The sequence below is a fragment of the Apus apus genome, chromosome 1 (assembly GCF_020740795.1).
Source record: "Apus apus isolate bApuApu2 chromosome 1, bApuApu2.pri.cur, whole genome shotgun sequence".
NCBI classification, from domain to species: domain Eukaryota; kingdom Metazoa; phylum Chordata; class Aves; order Apodiformes; family Apodidae; genus Apus; species Apus apus.
Window position 1 is genome coordinate 76,207,963 of NC_067282.1, and position 25,945 is coordinate 76,233,907.

The 25,945-nt window shown below is 41.5% G+C and overlaps 1 protein-coding gene across 12 annotated transcripts in view; it reads left to right on the forward strand.

The window, feature by feature from the left end:
- BBX (BBX high mobility group box domain containing) overlaps positions 1-25,945 on the forward strand; it is a 145,217-nt gene that overhangs the window by 31,935 nt on the left and 87,337 nt on the right. For 5 of the 12 annotated variants that reach the window (XM_051623973.1, XM_051623952.1, XM_051623991.1 and 2 more), the window contains one exon: positions 2,254-2,390. The exons of the other annotated variants lie outside the window; for them this stretch is intronic. The gene's annotated coding sequence lies outside the window, so the exon portion shown is untranslated. The remainder of the gene's footprint in view (positions 1-2,253; positions 2,391-25,945) is intronic. 12 annotated transcript variants of the gene reach the window in all.

Sequence of the window (25,945 nt, forward strand, 5' to 3'; positions counted from 1 at the left end):
ATTATTTTTATTTACTAAGAAAGCTTTTTTTTTTTTTTGTAAAGTGCTTCTGGTGTTCTCTAGGTAGCTAGAATAGATTGTCTTTGGTTATCATGTCATGAGTGCCAGAGGTTGCACTTCTGTATCTAATTAAATACTCACTGGTGTACATGCGTACTTGAACTGAAGAAGTTGAGAGGAGGAAGGAGGCTAGTACACTGTAGCAACAGCATACCAGGCCAGTATTTGGGAGGACCAAGAAGTGCCCTTTCAAAACTGAATATCAATTTGAATAGCAGGGCTGAAGTCAAAGGCATAGGTCCTCTCTATCCACTCTTGGAAGTAAGGGCCAGCAGGCTTTGCAGAGAGGTAGGGAAAGAGGTGTGATGTCTCCAGCTCATTCTGGATTTGACTGCAGACTGAGTGTAGGACATACTTTGAAGCAGTGTCAAAAAGTTAACAAGGCAGTGAGTATCAAAGGAGTCATTAAATGCTTGGTTAGAAGTGGCTAGGTTTCATAATTTTGTGGAACAGGATTTTCCAAATACGAGTTGAAGAGATGCTACAGGTTCCTGTATTGAGCAGATAAGAAAATATATTAAGTAAGCGGTAAAGGTAAAATTAGTTGGCCACCTTGCTTCATTTCCCTTTTTCTGTCACTAGTGTAGAGAACATCAGACAGGATTTTCAGAAGTGTAGGAACTTGACTTTAACTTATTTACCATTTTGTTTTGGTCCCGTGTCCCCTCTGTACCACTAGTGTAAAGTACCTGAAGATGTTGCTGTGCAAAGCTAATGTAGCAAAACATTCAGACCTGAAAGAGAGAAAGACAAGTAGGTAGGTAGGAATATTCTCCATGGTTATCTCCGTGGTCTCATTTAGAATAACCATGAATGCACGGGGATTGTCTGCTTTTTGCTGAGAGGTATGGATCAAATCCTGGCTGTGTGAGTGTTGGGAAGATCCGTTGACATGCTGTTTTCAGCCATGGGTTTTAATTCTTCTGAAACAATGGCTGGTGGCTCCCGGGGTAGTCAGTCCACCTTGCCTTGTGTCTTTTTGGCTTTCCCTCAACATTTTGCTTTCTAAGCTCCCATTTATTTAGGATGTCATACATTGCTGTCTTTTGTGTGGGTTTCTATAAGGCTATCCTAAGGATAGGTTCCTCGGGAGCCAGGTTTGTTGGTGGGGTCAGCGTGGCAGGTGGCAGGCGCAGCCTGACTCTTGCGGAGGCCGGGAAGGCAGGCGGGGAGCCCCGTGTTGCCGGAGCCCAATGGGCCCTCCTGGGGACCCGGGGGGGAGACGGGACCCTGCAGCCTGGGAAGTGGGGGGCCTTGGTGGGGCTAGCCCACCGCAGCTCTGCCTTGGAGAGGGAGGGAAGGTTCGCACAGGGTGGGAGAGGCTGGTACCGAGTTGAAGCCGCAGCTCGGTGCGGGTTTGGATTTTGGCCTGAAAAGCCGTGCAGTCCTTGAAGCCGTTCTCTCCTCAAGACTCTCTTCCCCACCGCCCCCTGCCTTTTATTTTTTTCTTTTTAACAACTTCCTCAAGAGAAGTTAGTTCCGCGCCGAACATGGCAGCCCCATCTTTCAGCAGACACCACCATCTGCTGTTTTTATAAGGCGCACGAAAGAGTTCTTCCTTCCCCCCCCCCCCAGGTAGGAGAGCAGGAGCCTTGCATCCGTCCCCGCACGCAGGACGCGCCGTGTCAGGCCGGCTCAGGCGTGGACGCGGGGCCGGGGGGCGCTGCGGGGCCGGGGGGCGCTGCGGGGCCGGTGGCGGGGCCGGTTACCTGCGCGGTGAGCGCCGCTGCGCGGGGCCCGCGCCGCCCCTGACGTCGGCCCGCGCGGTGCGGGGGGCAGGTCCCTGGGTGCGGTGTGTGTTGCGGGGCCGGGGGTGCTGGCGGCCGCCGCAGCCGTAACGCGGGGCGGTCGGTCGGTCGGGCAAGGCGGGGGGGGGGGGGGGGTGTCTGTCTGGCCGTGCGGCCGCAGCCCCGCGCTCTCAGCCGCCAGTCGCCGCGCCGCTTCTCCGCGCCCCGTCCGCCGTTCCTCGCCCTCCGCCCCGCCCCGCCTCGGCCCGGCCCGGCCCGGCCGCGCTCCCCGCGCCGCTGAGATCAGCTTCCTGCTTCTCCTGCTCCTCCGCACGCTGTTACTCCTCCCCTGAAAAAGAGTTATTTTCGTCGGTCCGGAGTTGCTTTTTTTATTTATTTAATTTTTTTAGATATATATTTTTTTTTTGGATGGGTGGCTGCAGGCTCTTTTTTTTTCTCCTGGCAGGCGAGCACGCCAAGGTGGAAAAGCGGCGTCGTGCTGATTGGGTTCTGTTGCGGCGAGGCAGAGCTGTAGGCAGAATGGTAGGCTGCTGCACCGAAACCATTCCTGTGCCAGGGCTGTGACGGGGGAAGGCGAAGGAGGTGAGTGCCGCCGCCGCCGCTGCTGCGTCGCGTAGGGCCGGGGAGTTGCTGGAGGTGGAACCAAGAGTCACGACCCATCCCGGGCTCAACAACAAGAAATGAGCAATTACGTTGTTACGCTCTCCGGTTAGATGCTTTTGCTCCTACTAATACTGTAATGGAGTATGCTCAGGAAGTGATGGATTTTGCTGTAGCAGAGAACTGTAGTCAATGAAAGTTGTGGTTTGTTTTTTTTTTTTATAAATAGTGGGGAAATACGTTTTTATTTCATTGAAAGTGTTGCTAGATATGGCATGAATATAGCCATAAAGGACAGATGATAAAGGTAAGGTTCACTCCAGACAACTTCCAAGAGGAAAAAAAAAACTCCCAATAGGTAGTTTCAGAGCTTTTAGGTGAATTGAATAATGGCAGAAAGAGACTTGACAGTGATTTAGCCATAACTGTGGATCCAGAATAATGTGGTGAATATGAGGGAATAACCTGACTTTATAATTTGTGGAAACAAAATTACACAGAAGAAAAACAAAACAAACAAAAAATGTTTACACTTGCTGAGCATCCCTCAGGATGAAAGCTAGGTTGGTTGAGAGAAAACAGGTTGTTTGGAAGACTACCTCAGTTGCAACAAGCTGACAACTTGTAAAGAAACACATCTTCTTACATTGTTGTGATGTTCTAAAATATTTTTTTAAATTATTTTTCTCTATGGAGTGAAGAATGTCAGTACCACAGGTTCATTAAACAACTTTTGGTTTTGTGAACAGGTGAGCATCGTTCTGTGTGTGCCTTCTAACAGAGCTCTAAAATCATTGTTCCATAACTGGAGGCACATTGCTCCTTCCTTTGTGTTGTGGTATCCTTTTGCTGTCTTCTCATTAATGCCTGTGGACAGTGATACTAATGGGACAATTTTGTTCATTCTGACTGTGGTGCTTTGAGTGATTTTGCAGAGGACTCTTTGTAAGAAGCCACTCAAAAAGCGTAGCTGTGGTGGGCCAGCTGGGTGTTGGATGCTGCCATGACAGCAGTGGGGCACTTCCACAGGTCTGAGCTGCTCCCCAGGTGACAAAGGACTACAGAAAGAAATCAAGGATCTTGATTGGAATCACGGGAGATGTGATGTGTCCCAAGCTCTGAGGCCTGACCAGGGTTGCTTGTGCTCTTGATCCAAACCAGAGTGCACGCTCTGAGTAGCTCTTTTCTGTAACGCCGAGTTGAAATGATTGGTCCTGCTATAAAATGGAACAAATTTACTGTTTGCTTAGTTGTGGGAGTGAGGGATACTTCTTTCTTAGTGAAGTTCATCAGTAGCTGTACTGAAAGTAGTTCCAGGGAAACTTCAGTGTCAAGAAGTTTGGGTTCTGATGAAAAATGAGAGAGGTATGATAAATTAGAAACTGGGGGTTGATTTGTGTTAACGTTTTGGGATGTGACTGACTTTGCTTTTTTCCTTGGTGAAAATGAGCACTGCTGCTTTCAGTTGTGAGGCAGGTAGGAGCGTATATTCTAAGTGTGTTGTATCACAGGGTCACACCACTTGTGGTTGAACAGCTTTGTAGATAAACACATAAGGTTCAAAAGAAAAACATCAAACCACTTTCATTGTCCAGTCTGTGGTAGTGGTAGAGCGTTGTATAGGAATTAAAAAAAATTCCAGTCATGGATGGCTTTACATCTTTTGTATTTCATTACAGGTGCTGTGTGCACTACACTGCATGGTTTTGCCTCCATGCAATCTGTAAATTCATTGCTGCTGAATATACTTCTTGCTATAGACTTGTGCTTAAGAAATTAACCATGTTATGACATTCCTCTGAAGGATAAAACCATGGTTAAAGAAGTTTTATGTGCTGTTCATATCAGTATTTTAGAAAGATGATGCGTGCCCATTTGCCTCAGTGTGTTGATTCCAAAGAGAATTCTAAATGCTGTTGTTTCCACAAGAAATGTGTGAAAAATGTGCTTAATCCTGTAGATGCAAATATATTTCTCATGTGAGCCCAAGTACCTAAGTCTTATTTACCAGTGTTACTACCTTTTTACTTGCATTCTGTCAGTTCAGAAACTCTGCAGCACTGAGAACACAGGCGTGATGTTAAGCATAAAGCTCAACAGCTGCTAGACTTCTGTGCCATTTTAGTCACTTTTTACTTACCTTCAGAATTTTATTTCCGATCGATAGGAGGCGGCTGTAAAAAGTCCAACCTGTATCAGTAGAGTCAAGGACTCCTACTGATGTTCCAGCCTTGCTGACAGCTAGGGTCCAAAGCAGTTGCTATTTCTCTGTCATGTTTTGGCAACCTGGTCCTCTGTTAACTTGTGGAAATTTGTTAATTTATTTTGGAGTGCATTGAAGTGCAATGGGAAGTTCTGTCTGCAAGTTGGGTCCTTCCTTGTTGGAGAGATTGCAAGGGTGTTAATAAGTGCTCTCTATTTATAGGCATGAAGAGTTAAGGGTATGGGTCCCAGAGTCTTTTTCGCATTCAGTTCATTACATGTGTAATGCTGACTACACTTTCAGCATAGATACAAGATACAATATATTATTTGAACTACAGCTCTCTGACAAAGAAGTGATTCAGACTTATTTGACAGAGGTAATAAGGAAGCACCATGTTAAATGGCAACACTGTCACTTGAAAGAAACAGTCCCAGCGTCAGTCACTTCGGATCCTACCCCGTCGGGCCGTGCTACTCTTTTTGCAGTTGTGTAATGTACTGGACTGATGATAGCTAAAATGAATGGGATTTTAACTTGCTTAACTTTTTCTTGTCCACTAAGGGTGGAACTCACTAATATTGGCAGGATCATGTTTTGTGTCATGAATAAGATCAGAGAACTGAACAGCTGTGATACCCCAAAAAAGGGTCCAGGAGTGTGCTGAATAGGAGCAGGACCAGGGACAGGACTGCTTTTGGCTTCAGAACCGGCTTATGCTATCTTACTGATTGTCAAGCTAGAGCCTTAAGGGCAGGCTGAGTAAAATACAAGAGGAGAAGGAAGTATCTCCAGAAATAGACCACTCTTGTCAATATTTCTTTTACTGGGGACATACGTCCATCTTTTAAATGTGATTTTGCAGTCTAGATGGTTTCCAGTCCAGATAGCATTAGTTAGCTACTGATGCTGAAGATAACGTCTTAATTGTGATGTTGCTTTTATCTTTCTCCTGTGATCCTTTCTGAAGTAGGTGCTGCCTTGCATAGCTTTACTTCATGTGACCCAGCATAACATGCATGTTGGGCTGTTCTTAAAAGTTGCATGGAACTTCCAGTGAGTGTATTTGATAAGCGATTTTAGCAAGGTAGGTCCGTCAGGATGTAGAATACCATTTTACTACAGATTCGAGGTGCTGGTTAAATATAAATCTGGAGTTGATGCTGTCAATTGTACATATGATCAGTTACTCTGAGATTTTGGCTACTGGTAGAGGATCTCTAAAAGAAAAGGTAGCTTCTCCTTCAGTAGCATGGAGAAGAATACTTATTTGTGGGCAGTACTATAGTATTTTTTGTTTGTTTTCTAGATAGCAAGGTGATTGTTGTTGCTTATGTGTGATTTGTAGAGTTCAGGAAGTTTTTGTTAGTGGTTTTAAAGCTTTTGTTATGTGTATTAGGTGCTGCAAAAAGCAGGGATAAATTTTTCTACATGAATTCCCTGGGGCTCTATTTTGGCTAGGGTAGTCAAATATTACATCCCAAGATAAATGTCTGATTTTGAGATTTGCTAGTGTAGACCCGTGCATTTGTTCAGGGCTTTGTTACCCTCTTCGAGACTCTGTGCAAGTACTGAAATCCATGCTAGTGGATTTTGTCATAAGGATCAATGTTTGCTTTGCTTGGAAGTTGTTCAGATAGTGAAGAGTTGAAAATAATAATCTCTACTTCTCTTAGCAACCAAAGTAACCTGAAAAGCCACAGCAAAATGTGGTACATCGACTCTTCAGATTTTTGAGTAATAGTTTACAGTACCCTAAGCTGCAAGAAGATATTGTCCCATGAAAACTATACAAAACAAAAATTGTGTTTTTCAGAGAGGAACAAAAGGAATGGTAGTTTCAGGATGAGAATGAGAACTTACTTAAATGTTCCTATCAAGCTTGCACAGCATGAAATTCAGTTGACTTTTATAAAACCAGAAGGATTGAAAGAACTACCTAGAATCCCAAGCATACAAAAAAATATTAAAATTGACGTTTTGGTTTTATTATATCTTTCTTTTGGAGGGAAAACCAAGTCTCTCTCCTCTTCCTGTAAGTGGAGAAGCCAGTTAATGAGAGCAAATCCAAGATAGGACTTTCTTTGTTAGCAAATGACAGCTGAATTTGAGGAACCTAGCCCCTCAGGAGTCGATGCAGCTGGGCCATTACCATGATTCTGTAAGGACACAGCTTTGGCTGGTGAGGTTGTAGAGTTGCTGCACCTGTTGCAGCACCTTCTAACACCTTCTAACAGTGTTGTGTCCACCTTCATGGACATGCTGTAATGGCAGCATCGCTCTTCATGGACTTCCATCCCAAGATGATACTGGGTGAGCTTCATGGTGGGAAGCAGATTCACAGCTGTGGTGGTGCAGGAAGCTGCTGTGGTGTGCTGCCTTGGGACACAGTCTTCCCTGATGGCCAGCTAACCCTAGTTGAAACCTTGGCACCATCTGAGATTTCTGAGATGTGAAACTTAAGTATGGCAGAACATATTTTCTGTAATGCTTCACAGAGGATGTTTTTTTTCAAAAGCAGCCCCAAAAGATGCTACTGTAAAAACTTGTGCATTTCAACTAAAGATAAACAGCATCCAGTGCAGAGTAAAGCTACTCAAAATGGATCCCTCATCTTCCATCTGCTAGGTGACTACTGTAAGGTAGGGTGGTGGGGTTTTTTTATACTGGGAGGTGAGAATATTTTCAAATTGAAGGGATATCTTTGTGCAGATGTTCAAATAATATGTTTCCCAAACTAATTCAAACGTGAAACTGTCTGTAAGAGAAGTGAAAATAATTTGAGTTTTCCTGTTCCCAGCTGGCTACACAAACATTTAGTTTAAAAGCATAGTAATGTAGCTATATGTGTTCCGTACTTTGCTGAATTACTTTCTTTTTGTGACTGATGATGCCCCTTGAAGCTTGTTACTGTATGGAGTAACTCAGAAATAGCAACTGGGTGTGTAAACACTTGCAAGTTTATTGGGTAAAACTGTAAGCAAATTCCATGTGGGCCTGTGTACATTGACAGAATGTCAGCAGTAGTACCTCCCATGTTGATAGAACTCTGTTAAGAACTGGGTGCTTGTTAGTCAGGCCAATAAAGGGTTACTAGATTTAAGCTATTTTCTCCTCCTTCAAGGCTACAAGAAGGCAGCTAGCTAGCCAGACCCCATTTAAAAAAGACAGTTCTAGCAGCACAACTGAGGCTTTCCCATCTATCTTGTTCGTGGTTCATTCAAAATGATAACAGGAATATGTCTGTGGTAGAGGCTTTCAGAATTAGATGCTGGGCTTTTACTGAATGACTGAGGCTCTGGTAGATGCCACTAAGCTCTGTGAATTATGAATCTCCACCTGGAAATGTTGACTGAAGGTATGGACATCTGCTGTCTGGTGGACCTCGAGTGTGACAAGGAATCCAAGTTGCTGCATCGGTGAAATGGTGATTAGGCAGAGGAAAAAAAGGTACTTTCCAGCTGAGCTTTCAGATATTAAAATATCATCAGCAATTTACACTCTTGCTTCTGATGAAATTTCCTGCAGTATGGGTTGACAAATGTACATAAAAGCAGATAAATCCTTTGCTTCTGACAGTTCTGTGAGAGGTATTTCAGCTTGTCCTGCAGGTCAGCAAGCTGAGGAATGACAGGAGGGCAGGGCCCTTAGAAAAGCATCTTCAGTTGACTGGTATTGTTTAGCTGATGTCAGCTGAGGAATTAAGGTGCAAAGAGAGTTTGTCTGGAGATGCTTATGCTTTAGTCAGTGATGTGTTTAAGGTGATCAGTCTCCTTGAATTATACCTGGAAATAATTGTGTAAAATCATGCCATTTCTGGAAGATGAGTATAATATGCTTCCTTTGTGAAACATCTGTGGTTGGGAGGTAGCTGCCCAGGTAACCAAAGGTCGCAGGTAGTCTGTGATAAGACCTTTAGGGAAGACAAATTATGGCTGTCTTCTGGGGTCATAGAAGTCTGATCAATATAATAAACCTTTTATTAAAAGGAGGTGTATCAGCCCAGGTATTTGCAGCACTAACAAAAAGCACAACCATGCTTTGGCTGATCTGTATATTAAGAAGTAGTAGAAACTCCAGAATCACAGAATCACTACCAGTAACAATCCAACAATTAACCCTGCTCTACCAAGGCCAGCACTAAGCCATATTCCCAAGCACCGCATATAGATGACTTCTAAACAAATCCAGAGACGGTGACTCAACCCACCTCCCTGGGCAAAATGTTCCAATGTCTAACAACGATTTTGGAGAAAAAGTTGTTCCTAATGTCTAGTCTAAACCTCCCCTGGTGCAGCTTGAGGCCATTTCCTCTTGTTCTATTACCAGTTACTTGTGAGAAGAGACCAGCGCCTACCTCTTTACAATGAAGGAACTTCGTGTTTTAATTTTGGTGCACAGATGTGGGTAGATACTTTAAGAGTCGCTGTGGTATTTTGCCATTTCTTGTCTTTTTATTCAACTCTGCCACTGTTGGCTGTGTGGCTGCTTTGCAAACCAGCCTATAGTGTGGTTTTTGTTTTTATCTTCCATGTAGCTGCAAAAAAATGTATGTAGATACATACACACTTAAACATATTTGTCTATGTGTGTACATATATGTATTTAATAACAAAAGTGGGTGCATCTTTCTTGTAATAGCAGAATAAAGTGGGTTTGAGTGACTGTTACTTCTCCTCACTCTTTGCAGTTCACTGAAAGCATGGTGTGAGACAGAGCGATGTGACTTGGCCTAGCACAGTATAAATCAGTAGGTCTCTATTACTGTCTGCTACTCATTTAATCAGTGACATTTTTGGCATGCTGTTTTAGACCAGCAGTAAAGCTGCTCTTTCATTGCTTTTTCCGAGGAGGATCTTACATGCAAAATATGTAAACAAAATTGAGAAATAAAATTTGAATGGGATAAATTTGTATTCAAGTCTTAAGAGAAGAGTAGGCTTACCCTTCATATGATGTTAGCCAGTTAATACTGCAGAATATCAATATTATTTTTATTGACAATACAAATTAGGCTTGTTTTAAAAACTGAAGCAAAATAGATCCAGGTTGTGGCAACCTCAGAGTGCTGCTACACTGTTTTCTGGCTTCTGGGCATCTCCATGACTGGGCCTCCTGAATAGTGAATGGCAAGAAACACCTCTTGGTCATTTACTGACCTAAGAGGATAACGTCTCTCGCCTTACAGAAATAAATGTGCTTTAGAGCCAGTTTTTCTCCAGGCCCTCCATGTAAGGCAGATCTCACCCACACTTTATTTGCTTGACCTGTGGACAAGCAAGGTGGAGGTGTTACCTGCAGGGATCAGAGGATGGCTGAACTAAACTAGTTTAAAGCTAAACGCTAGCTTTAAACATCAGTTACCTGCTTCTTGTGCTACACGATTTTGAAGGAACCTTCTCTGTTGAACTCTGACATTAAGGCTGGCAAGGCTTGCTTTTCTTCACCTGTTGGAAAACGGTGGTATCACAACTATACCACCTTCAACTGCGGTCTAAAATAGGTCAGAACTCCTTATTAATACCATAATGATAGTTTGCCTTTTTATATCACTTTTCACTTGAATTACCTAAGTGATTTATAGGATTGATGGGGAAAGCTAGGTGGCATCTTTCTGACTGAGGTGATGGAGGGAGATAGAGGCTCTGAGTCACACAGGTTGAGTATGGATTGAAGTAAGTCTTTCGGCTTATCTGTGAGAGGACTGAAGATTATATATAGTTTCTGATTTCTGGGAGATAGGGCTGCTGCTGCCAAGATTAAGTTAAATTAAAGTGCATAGGTAGTGTGTGTGTTTGTGTGTTAGAAAATTGGGGGAGAGAATTTTTAACTCCTGGTGCTTACTGCATTAGATTTGCTTCTGAGCAAACATTTAAAAAATAAAGATGTAAATTGCAGTCTAGTCTGTGAAGGCAGAATATCAATGCCTTGTTACAAGAGCCTGGATTAGTATTGCAGCAAAATGATTTCCAGGAGCAAAAAGAAACTTCAGGCAGTCTTGCTCTTTGGTCAGCTGCCTGCAGTTCAGTCACTCAACAGGTGACACATTAAGACAGAGTAGCAAAAATTGGTAAAAATCCAAGTTTGTTTCAAAATAAGGTTTTTATGTGGAAAATCAGTACTCCTTTTTCACTTTTTTTATTTCGAATGTAGTTTAAATGATCATCTGAGGGTTGAATATTTGAGGTTTTCAAGTAAAATTATAGTGGCTTAAATTTCTTGAGTTTACCTGACTGGACATGTTGAACAGAGAGCTGTTAAGCCATTACAGATTTTTATGAAGCTTAAAAAGTTTTTTATAGATAATAACTGTTTATCAATGTGTTATTTTAAATCATACTTAGAATACCAGTTGAACGTACTATGGTTCTTACTGAGTTTTGCATGTGATTAGGCAGATAGTTCTTCCATGACTGAGATACCTTGCCTGAATACTTACATGCTTTGTCCAAACCTACGCAGCAAGTTTATGGTGGAGGAGGGATGGGAAATGAGTAAGATGAGTTAGCTTGCTGTGCTGGTGTTTTGCTCTTTAACTGGTGGGCAAGACTGTCACTTGAACTGATGCTTTGCATGTGTAGTGATGTTACTTAGAGACTCTCTTTACCTGGCCCTGAAAAGGAATGGTGAGCTACATGTGGGTTAGAAGCAACACAGCTGTGTCTACCCCCAAGCATGTTTAAGGAGGGCAGAACTTGAATTTGGCCTTGATGTGGGCCAGGATTGGGAAGCCAACATTTAAGAGTGTGACAGGGAACATGAACATGGAATATCATGAACCTATCTGCTAGGACTGTATCACAGTTCAGGTAATGGTCCGTCAGCTGGAGCTCTGCCAGTGGACTCTTGTCAGTGCTGCATGTGCTTTAAGGATTCAAACATCTTGTGTCTCACCCTGACAGCCGGACTGCAGAAGCTGATGAGGCTGCAGGAATTGTCTGTGGCCACTAGATGACTCCTTTAGCCTGCTGGTAGGTAAACTCGAAGCTGAAAAAAGCTGTGGAGGTGAAGAGCTGGTAGGAGGAGGGGACTATTCTTGGTCCCCATTGAATGAGATGCACCAAAATAAACAGGTTGTATAACTCGTAACTGGAGGAAGTGTTAGCATGGTTTTTAGTTTAAGTCAAAGTATTTACAGGATAATAAACCTTTACAAATCACTGTTTTGTGAGGTTTATCAGTTTGTTGATATGTACTTTGAAAGCATTTTCAAAGCAAAGGTCCAGACCTCTTTAAAGTCAGGGTTGATTTAGTGAGGCAATGGACATGTGAAGCAGCTAATTTTACAAATTGTACCACTTGTTGACTGAACTACAAGTGATACCTGGTTTTATGTTGAGCTCTGCTGTTACAACTCTTACTCTGCAAGGTTTAAAAAAACAACCAACCAAACAAACAAAAAAATGACTCAAAACCCCCCCACCCAAACCACCAGCAGTATTACACTAACTTTTCCTCTTCTTTGCATCTTGTGGATGGATGAATCCTATTATACTGGAAAAAATTTGAACAGACTGTATTGAAATTAAGACCCAGGTGGAATTTCCACCAACTCCCTACAGATTTCACTGCTACTCAGAGGGTCCACACACCCTACAATACTCAGGATTAAATAATCTTCCTGTAATTTAGAGATAGCATAAGCGATGTTTCTGTTTCATAAGCATGTATTTCCCAATGTCTATACTAAGCATGTAGTCACTTTATCAAGGTAATTAGGTGATGCCTTTGTTGCTTTGTGTGTTTCTCTGACATCAATTTTTATTTTTGAGATGTAATAATGAATCATTAGTTAGTGTTAAATATGACTGCTTCCTAGTGCAAGGTGTGTGCAGGATCCTCAGCAAGTTTGCTGATGATACCAAGTTATGTGGTTGACACCCTAGAGGGAAGGGATGCCATCCAGAGGGACCTTGACAGGCTGAAGAGGTGGGCACTTGCCAACCTCATGAAGTTCAACAAGGCCAAGTGCAAGGTCCTGCACCTGGGTCGGCACAACCCCTAGCACAAATACAGGCTGGGGGGGAGAATGGCTGGAGAGCAGCCCTGAGGAGAAGGACTTGGTGATGGTAGTTGATGAGAAGCTCGACATGAGCCACCAGTGTGAGCTCACAGCCCAGAGAGCCAAACACATCCTGGGCTGCATCAAAAGAAGTGTGGCCAGCAGGGCCAGGGAGGTGATTCTGCCCCTCTGCTCTGCTCTGGGGAGACCCCACCTGGAGTACTGTGTACAGTTCTGGTGTCCTCAGCACAGGAAAGACATGGAGCTGTTGGACACAGGCCAGAGAAGGGCCATGAAGATAAGATGGTCAGTGGGCTGGAGCACCTCTGCTGTGAAGACAGACTGAGGTAGTTGGGGCTGTTTAGCCTGGAGAAGAGAAGGCTTTGGGGAGAACTTATAGTGGCCTTCCAGTACCTGAAGAGGGCCTACTGGAAAGGTGGGGAGGGGTTTTTCACCAGAGAGGGTAGTGATTGGACAACGGGTAACGGTTTTAAACTGAAAGAGCGTAGATTTAGGTTAGATATTAGGAAGAATTTTTTTGCCATGAGGGTAGTAACCTGCAATAGGTTGCCCCGGGAGGTTGTGGATGCCTTCTCCCTAGAGGTTTTTAAGGTTGGATGAGAATTTGTGCAACCTGGTCTAGTGGGAGCTGTCCCTGCTCATAGCAGGGAGGTTGGAACCTGGTGTTCTTTAAGGTTCCTTCCAACCTTAACCATACTATGATTCTATGATTTTATAACACAATAGTGCACATAGTTGATTATACTGATTTTTTCAAAATCGCTCTTGTTAGTCAAAAATCCCATAGAGGTAAGGCTTGGCTTGATTTGTGAAGATTTTGTATTATTCTTTGAAGTAGTGAAGTTCTATGTGTTTCAATGTTAATGGTAAGCATAGTGCTCGTCCTGTTTTTGATCTAAACACACATTAAAGAGTGTGTATCTACTTTTAAGTAAGAGATTGGTGTACTAACTTTCCATTTTGATCATGTTTGGAAGTTTTATGCAGCTAAAATTTTTCCTTTTCTCTCTTAAACACTTCAGAACTGTTGATAAGTCCAAAAATCCTTTTGAATTAGCAAATTACCAAAAATGCAATTCTGGGTTAAGTTAAATCTTTGCAAACCAGGACTAAGAATTTTCCCCTCAAATTAATATCCTTTTTGAGGGTTATGTTTACCCAGAGGTATGTTGGGGTTTAGTTCTTTGAATGTGTCACAAAGACATGATAAAAAGCAGCTGTTGTATGGGTTTTCCAGTTACAATGTATGCATGTAGGAGGTGTATGTAATACAGTTCTTTATATATGCAAACATCACCTATCACTCGTTCACTCACTTTCAAAATACACATACCTTGACAAACATACACAGACATCCTTCCCTTCCTCCCTACCTTCTTTTCTGCCCCAAGACCCCATATTTGGGGATTTTTCATAGAATCACAGGATGGTTTGGAAGGGACCTTAGAGACCGTCTAGATGCAGACCCCCTGCATGGACAGGGACACCGCCCACTAGATCAGATTGCTCAGAGCTCCATCCAACCTGGCCTTCAGCACTTCTAGGGATGGGGCTTCCACAACTTTCCTGGTCAACCTGTTCCGGTGTCTCACCACCCTCACACTTAAGTGTGTCTTTCTAATGTCTAGCCTCAGTCTGCCCTCTTCAGTTTTAATCCTTTACCCCTTGGCCTTTTGCTACATATCCTTGTAAAAAGTGCCTTCCCAGTTTTGCTGTAGCCCCTTCAGATACTGGAAGGCTGCATATTGGTCTAAAGCGACACTGCATAACCCATAATTTAAAACTAGACTAATGATTTTTAAATGAAGTATGGCAAGACTGAGAAGAAATATTGAAATATTGAAATAATATTTTTGCCATTTGCTTAAATAATTTCCATCCTTTTTGCTGCACCTTCATTGTTTTATTTGTTATGCTGAATGTTCTATTTAACTTGCTTTCTGGAATTTCCATGTTTTTATCGGTTTACCTAAAACCCTGTTTCTAAGGGCATCCTTTTGCCTTCCTTAATTGAAAGATCAAGGAGGAAGGTTCAAGGGCAAGACGAGGGAGGAAGCTGATCACCATCTATTTCAACTTACTTGGTTTGGGTGAATTAAGTACAGCAAAAGAAATAAAATTGTTCTGCAGCATGTTAATATCAGACTAATAACATTAAAATAAATTTAAAAATCCCATAATCCTGTAGTTTCCATTAACTTCTCACTCTTTAGAGTTTTATTGTTATATTTATGCTAGTTTTCCTGCTGCTGCTAGTGATGATTTTAGATATGAATAGAAGGCAGCATGTAGCATGGATCAAAGGGGGTTGAATGAGCTGGATTGGAAATCTACTGTACTAGAGCTGATCTGGCAGTCAAAATGACATGAGCAGCTTAATTTTATTTAGAACTGTGCAAAGAGAGAGGCATTCATGTGTATGCATGTGTGCTGGTCCTGTCTCCCTGGCCTCTGCCATGTCCGTCTTGTTCTCCTGGACCCATGAGCGCTGGGAAGTATACAGGTTATCAGCTGTGAGGGCATTTGGAATTTCAGGAATTAATCAGGCTACTACAGCAGTCAGGAGCACAAGTGAGGGTGGTATATTTTATGTTCAACTTGATCTCTCAAGCGTCTGAATTGAATCAAATAGCAGTACTGACAGCAGCAGAGAATATGCTGAGCAAGGTGCTGGCATCACTCTGCAGATCTCTAGCTCGCAGGACTCTGTGCTTGTCTGCCTACCTTTCTGCTTCTTCTTTGTTCATTGACTATGGTGTGGTGATAGAATAGCTAATCCTGTTGATATTTTGTTCCAACCCTTAGTATAGTAAATTTTCAGAATGGTCAACTGGTGTACTTAGTAATGTTCTGTCTTGTGAAAAGACTCAGGGGAAGGGAGTACTGGGAATGGTTGGGATGAGATAGATAATGAAGGTTGCATTGTGTTTATTTAGAGAAATACGCACAAAGCAAACTGCTTGAGTCTGAGAACCTTTTTTGAATGAAGGGGAGAATTTTGTTTGACACAAGGTTGTATAGCAGTTCTACTTACACAAGGTAGTGGATTTAGGATTAAGAAGTAAAGATTCACGTATTTCTTATCCACTTCCAACAGTTTTCCCATGAAATACAAGCATTAGATGATGAAGCAAGGTCTAATTGTAAACTTCAAATCTAATTGAGGACCCTTAGCAGATGTCTTTGGAGGAGTTTGCCTTTTCCATTTTTGCCTTTTTTCCATTTTCCATTAGATAACTGTAAACTCTAAACTATTTTGCAAAGCTCTGTACCAATATTACTGTCGGGTGAAGTAACACTGCACTAGCACTGTCATTAGGTTTCTGACAACTGGAGTCTTTCCCAGTGTGGGTTTTAGAAGTCAGGTTTTGTTTACTAGTGCCAATATTGACACAGTTCTGAGACGGGTGTATTAAGTGTTCATTCTGAAGAGGGCATGTTCTTTGATGTGCATCCAGAAAATTGTTTTGGTGTGGGTGGGATTTCTATTGTACATGGGCACGGGGTTTCCTTCTAGGATTAAGTTTCTTCATCCTCCCAAAGCTGCTTTAAGATGAATGCTTTTTGTACTGTTCAGAATTGGATTTGGCATAAAAGCCCGTTCCAGTGCATTGTGTGAAAACTGCCTAGGCCACCCTATGGTGCATGAGAAGTCCTCTGCAACCAGGGTGACCAGACTCCTACCATCTTCTTTCCCTTCCTGGCCTTCAGGAGACCTAGAGAAAAAGAGTGCTGAAGTACTTAAATACCAGTTGTTTGCACTAATACTTAATGTTAGGATTATATTGGTGCTAATTTCACTGGTTTATAGAGAATCCTTTGAAGAAGTTAATAATCTTGGTTTGGCTCATTTCCAGCATAGCATTTCCAGGTAATTTGTAACTAAACAATCTATTTATGGGTTGTGCTGATGCATCATGCTGGACAAGATTACACATTCTGTTTTTGCATTTGCAGTAAGGAGGATAAAGAATGTGTTTATTCAGTAAACTTGGTTCCCTAACTGGGGTTGCAGTAGCAGCTCCACATCAGGTAGTGCAGATCTTGGAGTAACACCTTGCACTGGCCAGGTCAGGAGCCAGCAGTTTGACTTAGGAGTTGAAAGTTGTAGGTTTCCAAAGATATGGACTGTTTCTAGCAGCACTTTTACAGCCTGAGATGGGCTGGGGCAGATCTGTGTAGAAGTGGAGTCCTGATGGCAACTAGTTGATGCGTATTCTGAATTTCTAAATTATTTCTGTTACTCCTTCTCAATTGTAAAGGAGCAGCAAAACAGGCTTCAAATGCACTAAATTGACATTTATTTGAATATAATAGCTGATACATCTGTGTGATTTATGGGTTTTCTCAGTTTTTTCTTGTGGTATATTTCTGCATAAGGCACCTTCTTAAAAGTTAGGAGAGCTGTGTCCCTCACTTTGGAATAGAATACAGAGCAAGTAAAATAATTGAGATTGCACAAACCTAATAAACATTACTCATTTAAAAAAAAACAACCAACCAAAACCAAACTATAAACAAAAACAGAACAAACAAAAAAAAAAAAAGGTGAAAAGCAACCCTAGATTCAATATGCATAATTTTGTGTATACAACTGTTCTTCAGTCATCCTCAGCATTCTGCTGTTGACTGTCTGTACCACTAGAATAGTTAATAAATTCTGAATACAGTGTTCTTCACACTGTATTGTTATATTCTTTTTTCACAACAGCTGACTCTTACTGCAAATTCTTTACAAATCTGTTAACAATACATTCATTTTCACAGAAGAAACAAATTAATCACATTTATACTATGTTGGAGACATATACTAATAAGGAAAAGTAAGGAAATCCAGCTGAAAACTTAAAGATTTTTCTTGATGCCACTTTTTCGTACTCCAGTGCATGCACAAGGACAGGAACGGGAGCTTTGAGGGTTTTGTCCAGAAAGCATGAAAATTATAGAATCACGGGCTGGAAGGGACCTCTGAAGATCATCAAGTCTAACCCTTCTGCTGCAGCAGGAACACCTAGGGCAGATCACACAGGAACGTGTCCAGATGGGTCTTCAAAGTCACCAGAGGAGACTCCACAGCCTCTCTGGGCAACCTGTGCCAGTGCTCTGTCACCCTAACAATAAAGAAGTTTTTCCTCATGTTGAGGTGGAACTTCACATGTTGTAGCTTGGTGCCATTTCCCCTTGTCCTATCACATGGCACCGCTGAAAAGAGATTGGCCCATTCTTGGCATCCACCCTTCAGATATTTATAGGCATTTACAAGGTCCCCTCTTAGTCTTCTCAAGACTAAACAGCCCCTGGTCTCTTATCCTTTCCTCGTATGACAGATGTTCCAGTCCTTTAATCATCCTCGTAGCCTCCAATGGATTCTTTCCAGCATATCCCTGTCCCTCTTAACTGCGGAGCCCAGAACTGAACACAATACTCCAGATGTGGTCTTACTACGGCAGAGTAGATGGGGAGGAGAACCTCCCTCGGCCTGCTGGCCACTCTGTTCTTAATGCACCCCAGGATACTATTGGCTGTCTTGGCCAAAAGGGCACATTGCTGCCCTGTGGGTAACCTGTTGTCCACCAGGACTCCAAGATTCTTCTCCATTGAACTGTTATCTAGCAGGTCAACGCCTAATCTATATTGGTGCATGGTGTTTTTTCTCTTAGTAGTCCCCCTGTTCAAAGTTTTATAGAAACCTGGCATTTTGTATTAATTTTTTAAAAAATAACTTCATGTCCATGGCCTTTCTTCCCACCCCCACAAAAACTGTTTTAGCTGAGCACTCTGATAAGGTCTGTAGCTGCAAGATTACATAGTTTTGGGAAATGAAGGAACATACCATACTGTTCAGCAAATACAGTCTACAAATACAGGTTAATGGTTAACTACATTTAAGTCTGAAAATGATTGTATAGTAATTACAGTTAATTATGAGATGATACAAGTGCGTTGCCATGCAGTGTCCTTAGAACGCACTGTAACTTCAAAATGGGCTATTAGGAAAAGGATTTGAGTATTACTGCATCATCTTAAGACACAAATGCTGTTCTTCGCTGTAACAGCACAAAAGAGCCATCATGAGGAAGTCTGGTGTTAATGTGCAGCTTCATCTCCTAAAGTGAAAGTTTTCTACGTGTGCTTCTAAATAAAGATAATCAGTTTGCACTTTAACTGCAGTGGTAACAACTTGTCCAGCTGTGCAGTTTGCTGCCTGTCCTTGGCCCCAGAGCAGTGTGTAGAGCAAAGGTAGTTTCTCCTGATGCATTTTTGGAACTACTTGGGAGCTTGTCCCTGTTGAAGGTTGCCTTTAGGGAGCTCCTGGCATGCTGGTTTTGGCTTCTGCATGTCTCTTGGCTAGGCAGTGAGATACAATGCTTCAGAGTGTGCCGTGCTCCTGTATGACTCTCCTCCTCTGGGGCAGCCTCTGTGAAGGCTTTTTACAGCCAATATTCCCTGCCTTTCTGTCCTTACATGTGAGGCTGTAATAAAACAAATAATTGGTTCTCCTGATTTTTTTTTTTTTGATTTTTTTTTTTCCCCCAGACAATATTTATCTGGTTTTCATCCCATGGTCCTTATGCTTTTTATAGGACTAGTATTAATTTTTATTTTTACTGGTTTGCACCTTCTGCTGAAAGTCAGATTCGAGAAAAAATTTTAGCTTGCTTGACAGGGACTTTGGAGTGCAGCCCATCTCACCAAAGTTTCACAAGGCCAGTAGGAGTGCTGCTCAGAGGACATGACACCCACATCTTGGTCTTGAGAGTATTTACACTTACGCATAATTTTCCCACCAAATCTCATTTATGTTGACTTCCAGGCATGCTTGTGTATTTTTAATAGAGCCCAAATGTAAGTGTTCACAAGTTGGTGACCACAGGAGAGGGAGGCAGGTTTTAAACATTGCTGCGACAGGTAGAGTTCATTTTCCCACCCCAGAGTATCCTCATTGGGTGTCCAGGTGCTCTGCCTGGCCCCTGTCTTCTGCTCCAGGAGGGTGGGTGTCCTTTGAGAGTCCACTGGCATGTCTGCCAACCCATGGGAAAGTTTTGGGTATTCGTGCTCTTCTCATGTGGCACTGAAGGCTTGGTTTTAGGCATCGGCAAGCCTTCCAGAGTAGCTTGGCTCTGTTTCAGTGTAATTAAATCTTTACTGAACAGGCAACATTCAGATAAAGGTACTGCCTCATAGACTTTAAAAACTAGCTTTTCTGAAACTCATAATAAAAAATGCAGTGATCACTGCAGCTGTTGTCAGGGTTGCGACCAGCTGCTGCATCAGTCTCCCAAGGTAGTCATGATTATCCTTGGTGCTTTTCTTTCGGTATCCTAGGGGATGCTCATGGTGTTTGAAGACAGGCTAAGGAAGAGGTGGAAGACTGATGGATGACAGTGGTTGTGTTGGTCTGTGTATGGTATTGATGGAGGGAGGGGAAAAAAGTGTTGGCCTTCGGTCCACGCAGGTTATTTCAGTTTTGCCAGCCTTTCGTTCAGTTAATAGTGTTGTTTAAGGAGTAGTCCTGTGATATCTGTAAATGCCTTTTATGAGGAAGGGAGAAAGTACTTAATATAGATGCTTTCTGTAATTACATATCAGAATAAATACTTGTATATCTGAGTGATTGCACAAAGCAATTAAGAACCTAAGACATAAACGTTGCTTCAGAAAATGACATGGATTTTTCTTTTTTTCATAATTTGTAAGTTTGAAGTGTTTTTCCAAGAGATTCATAACTGATCACTCGGTTATTGTGAAACTATTTTTTTATAACTAATCACTATTTAATTTACGTCAAAAAGACTACTTCTGCAGTGAACCTAAAGTAACTTTATATTTTACAGTACTGAAATAAATATGTGAGTAGGAATCCCCAGCTGATACCTACTGCTCTCTTTATTACTGCGTTAATTGGATTCCTCACAGAGGAATTTATTGGTATCATACCTTGTTTTCCAGGAAGCTGCAATGAGGTGGAGGTGCTGGGATGCTAGCTAGAATAGAGCCCTCTCAACATCTTTAGCTCATGTGCAGTTTTGCATGGCCTGATTTTTGCAGGAAAGCCACTTGCGATGTGCAGCACTAAACATAAACTTCCCTAATTAAGATCCAGGATTTGGGGAAAACTGTGGAGTGGTGCCTATTGAAAGAGTATGCTTCCTTGAGGATTCCTTTGTGGGAAGGTTTTCCAGATGCAGCTGTCTCCACGAAGGGGTGGGCCCCATCGCCGGGAGGATTGTCTCCCGAGGTCTCTTCCAGTCCCTACTGTTCTGAGATTTTGTGATCACTGATCAGCATCCAGACAGGTCCATTTTCTTGTATTTAAGCAGAAAAGCTTTAGAGAAAGCCATGTGTCACTTCATCAGCATATGGGCTACTTGACTTCTTGCCATGAAGATGATGTTTCCATCCCTGCACACTTCCTTTTTATTGCACCCAAAAGTATGTGAGGGCTACCTTAAAAGCTGAGCTGTTACCTCTTCTGTGTAAGAGGAGCTGAAGAGGATGGAAAGAACTTAAAATGTAACTGAAGGCACCTTTGGATGAAAATGATAAAAGATTGCAAAGCATCGCAAATGTATACATGTATAGCAAGTTTATATAATCAGTGTGTAAAACTTGGTATTGTGGTATAGTTTCAAGGCGGTATCATTGAGATGACAGAGCAAAAGCAACTAGGATTATTTTTTATCTTTAAAGAAATATTTTGTTCTGTAACTGTGGACTCACAATCATACTTAGAATATCCTTCTTTTATTAATTTAAATGCAATTCCTCCCATTTTGAGACAAAATTGGACTGGAGAGGGGTTTTGAGGAAGGCAGCCTCACTGTGAAAATCCTTATTTTCATTCAAATTAGTTTGGATGAGAAATCTTACTTGGGTGTTGTGCTTTAGTAAAACCATTGGTTCTGTCAGGATTGCTACACTGAAAATGTATATGGATGCAAACACACCAGATATGTTTGAAAAAGATTTGTTTTCTTTACCTGACGTTTATTTATGTTGTAACCTTTTTGTATGGGTGGTAATCCTGCTGCTCTCAGTGTGTGTAGCTGCTGGCTTTCATAGGAAGCCTGGTATAGGGTATTGCACACCCGTCTTCTAAGTATACACAACAATGTGGGTAAATGCAGAGCTCATGAAAAACAAATCCTGTCTCAACTAGCTAGGAAAAATCCCTTTCCTGCAATTTATTTGGTACACATTTCTGTGCTTGTCCAGATTCTCAGGGTGCCTACCATCTAAGTTTTTCACCTTTTTTTTCACTTTTTTTTTTCCACTTCACTTTTTTTCCACTTTAGGGCCTCTGTGGGAAGCCTTATCCAATAAAACTCAAAAGAAGACTGTTAGGGTAACACTTCAAAGATTTTATTTAATTTTGTACACCAGCAAGTAAGAGACTGCAAAGCTATTGACTGATGCTAGAACAGCATGTTTTGGGCCAAATACTTTCTCGATGCTAAATTGCATGTGTGTGTGTATTTTTAATATCTATCCCATTATTTAGACCATCTTTTATAATCCAATTGATTACAAGATGTGAAAATAAAAGCCATTTTAGTTGATTTTTGAAACTGACAACTGCAATATAGGACAAGGTATTGGTGTTGAGGAATGTTTTGCTACACTGTGGCTTGTGGAGTGGAGTATTTTTGGTTTGGACTTTTTTTTTGCCTCAGGATTTTGATGAGTCAGAGAATTTAACAAAATTTTTGGTACTTCCTTTTTCCCCTTTATACATCATCTCTCAGTATTTAATAATGTTCTATAGAATTAAGAAGAATTAATAGTCATAATTTTTCTCTTCACTGTACTGCTTTCAAATCTCTTATAAAAGAGCTCTAATTTTTTAATAAAGTCTGTCAGATTATTCAAAAACAAAACAATGGAGAAGATTTTATCATTAATTTTATTTCTTCCCTTCTCTTATGAGGGCACATTCATGCTTTTCCAATTTATTTTCGGCATTAAAAGAGAATTGAATAAGGATAAGGGTGCTGTTGAGCTGGAAGTAGCACAAACGAGCCTGGGAAGATAAACTGTACTCCCAAGCTCTAACCTGCCAGTCACAGTTGTTACTTTAGCTCATTAAATGGCCTGGTTATGGTTCCAGACATGGGAGTGCTGCAGCAATTTTACACACCTGTCTGTCCATCTGTCCATTCCACTGAAACACTTCTGCAAAACTAGAAATGTAGCTTGAAGGTGACTGGTGTGTGGATTAACTTGGGAAGCACACCAGTGGGAGATGGAAGAGGGTGTTCAGGAATTCCCAGTAAATGTAGCGTTATCATATGAAAAAGGCTTGTTGGGCTGCAGGCTGCTTGTAGGGTTTCTCTCACAAGTCGGCTGAACAAAAAAGCTGGAAGAATGATAGGAATGCGCATTGTTTGTCCTGCTAAACACAGCTGGGGATAGCAGAGCTCTTTGGGTGCTTCCTGGGGTTTTACTGTGCTTGATAAAGTTAATTTTAGGCCTGATTCTGCCGTGTCTGGCAGCTCGGCTATCCCGTTGGGCCGAATGTGGGAGAAAGGGAAACCTGCGCAGAAACTGGTCTTGCAGACAAAACCTGGCGAGTAGCTTTGGTGAGGCAGAGCTGAGGCTGTGATCTGTTTACCTGCTTGTCGTTCTGTTGGCCCGGCGCTGGTAGTGGGACTGAGGACTAACACAACTCTTCCTGTGGTTAAAGGGAGCGCTGACCGGGAGATGATCTGCTGAGTCAGAAAGTGTCAGTTTTACGTCGCTACTTTTAGCAGTGTGTACTTAGGGAAAGGATTTTTACTTTTAATGCCATTTTGTGCACGTATACTTTCTCCATTTAGTATAGCAGATAGCAGTTTGTCAGTGCAAAGTTTTTAATTTGAGACAAGCCAGTTAAAATTGGTGTAGTTAAAGAAGTAATCCAGATGAGATTTTGAAATGCGTACTGTTCAGAAAAATAAAGGGTTGTATGTGCATCTGTGATGGAGTTGAAATGTCTCTTGTCACTACTGTTCGCAGAATTAATGAGACATCAGTGTATTGATCTGTTGAGTTTTTTTAAATAGCATGTAGGTTGCTGTTGCACATACGAGGACTGGACGATTTAGCAACAAAACTTGTGTTTTGCGAAGTATAAAGTAGCAGTGTAATAAATTCTGCAGAAAGCTTAAATTTCTTTCTTTTGCAGACTAGTTTGTTCAAGTTGTGTATGTGCATAGATATACATCAAATATATAAAAAAAAGTATATTGTAAATAACTTTATATATAGTCTATTGCATACTAAATAGGAGGCTTGAAAATTCCCTCACACCCCTCACCCCTGGTTATAGAGATGAAATCTGATCCTTTCCCAGTGTTTTTCTTTTAATATCTTCGTGGTTCTCTCAAACTCTGCCTGAAGAGTTTGTTTTGTGCCTGACATTTTACTATAGCAGAAGGCCAGGAGTTTTCACGTCATCTCTTGATACACACTAGTCCTTCCTCAGCAGCTGAGGAGGGCAGTTTCAACAGCATAGATGATTCCGTTGGGTCAGGATGCAATAAAGAATATGGCTTGTGAGCTTCATCCTGAACTCTGAATGTCATTGTGGGCAGTTGAACCTTTTCATTCCAGTATTGGGCCAATTCTAACTACTGAAAATAAAATATTCAACATGAAAAAAAACAAACCAAAACACACAGAAGAAAAAAAATCCTCACAAAAATAAACAAAAACCCAGGCATCCAAGAGCAATGGTTGCTTACTGATGTGTCCTTTCTAATGAAGTTGGAGAAGGATGCTCTTTCAGCTTTGTGTTTTTCAATTCCCACTAGTGTGACTTAGGTTTTTTTTAATATTCCTCTCCTCTACATCTGTGAGCTTTGTCATCTTTTTTCTGAAAGAAAGCAGAATCCACTGGATATCAAGAATTTGTGACATGCTAATGGAATAATCATGCCATCTAACTTTTCTATATTTGTGTGTCTGAGTTGAACATAGAATATGATTTGGAGGTATGAAAGTCTAGTTCCCTGAATACAAGACAACAAGCTATAAAGTTGTCTAATCTGATAACATGGGTGGAGGTGTTTGTTTCTGTTCCCAGGGTGACTTTTCAGCCTTCCAAGTGTGTTCTGCCACATGAGGAGGGTCTTCAAGAGGACGAGGGTTCAGGAACTGTTTCCTCAGTAATCTACAGGACACCTGAAGAAATTACTCATCCACTAACACTTTGACATTCTTGCTCTTAACCTGTAACTCAGGGATGTCTAATGTTTGCTTTTGCAGTACATGGTTCTAATTTGTGAAGAGATAATTTCCTCTTCCCCAGTTGATTCAACCTCAAATCAAACATCTACTCTCTTAGAAAACCCAGTTCCTCTGATCTCCTTTTTCAGTATTTGAATTTGTGTGTTTCCTTTCAGAGCCTAAAACAGAGCAAACTTCACCTGCAGGTTGGTGGGGTTTATTTGTGGGTTTTGTGTGTTTATGTTTGGGGTTTTTTGTTTGGTTAGGGTTTTTTAATTATTTTTGTCTAGTATACCATCTCTGTTTTACCTAGAGCAGCTTGCATGGCTTTGGCATTCCATGCAGCCCAAGACCTTCCTGTAAGTTTCAGGCTTTTTATTTGTTGCCTTCCTCTAGCAAACTGGATGCCTTCCATTGTGCCAAAGAAAACCAAATCAAACTGGCTTATTCTTATTCTTAATAAGAACAACTTTAATACACAGCCCTGGTCATCTTATGTTTATGGTATGAATTCAGCCTTCTTGCATGCTTTTTTTTCTGTCCCACCTTGTCTTAGAAGCAGAAAGCCTTAGGATTCAAATGTTTCAGTGCTTAAAGGGAAAAAAAAATAATGCCGCTGTAGTATCACTGAATTTTGATAGTTTAGTCACTAGAGGGCAGACTTGTACTTCTCTGAATAAATTAGTAGCTGCAAGCTAGTAATTACATCCAAAGAAGTAGACATAGTTGCTTAGTGAAAAGAAACCTTTTTGTTGCTTTTTTAAATAAAGTAAATAGAAAAAATATTATTTTCGTATTATTAAAGATGCTGTATTAAAGATTTCACTGTTGCTGTGTGTTTTCTGAATTGCTTCAATGCAATTAAATTTGCTTGCTCTGATTTATTTGAAATAATCCTAACTGACAGGATTGATGGGCAGGCTAGATTCCCATCCAGCTCTCACTTTGTACATACATTATCTCATAGAAAATGTGTGTATGCATATGTTCTGTACTCAGACTCCACTAAATTTTCCTTGCGGTGGACAAAGAAAAGAATATTTCAGATATAAATGAGTGGCCTGATATTTGGGGCCAAAGTCACCATTATTGTACTAGATCTCT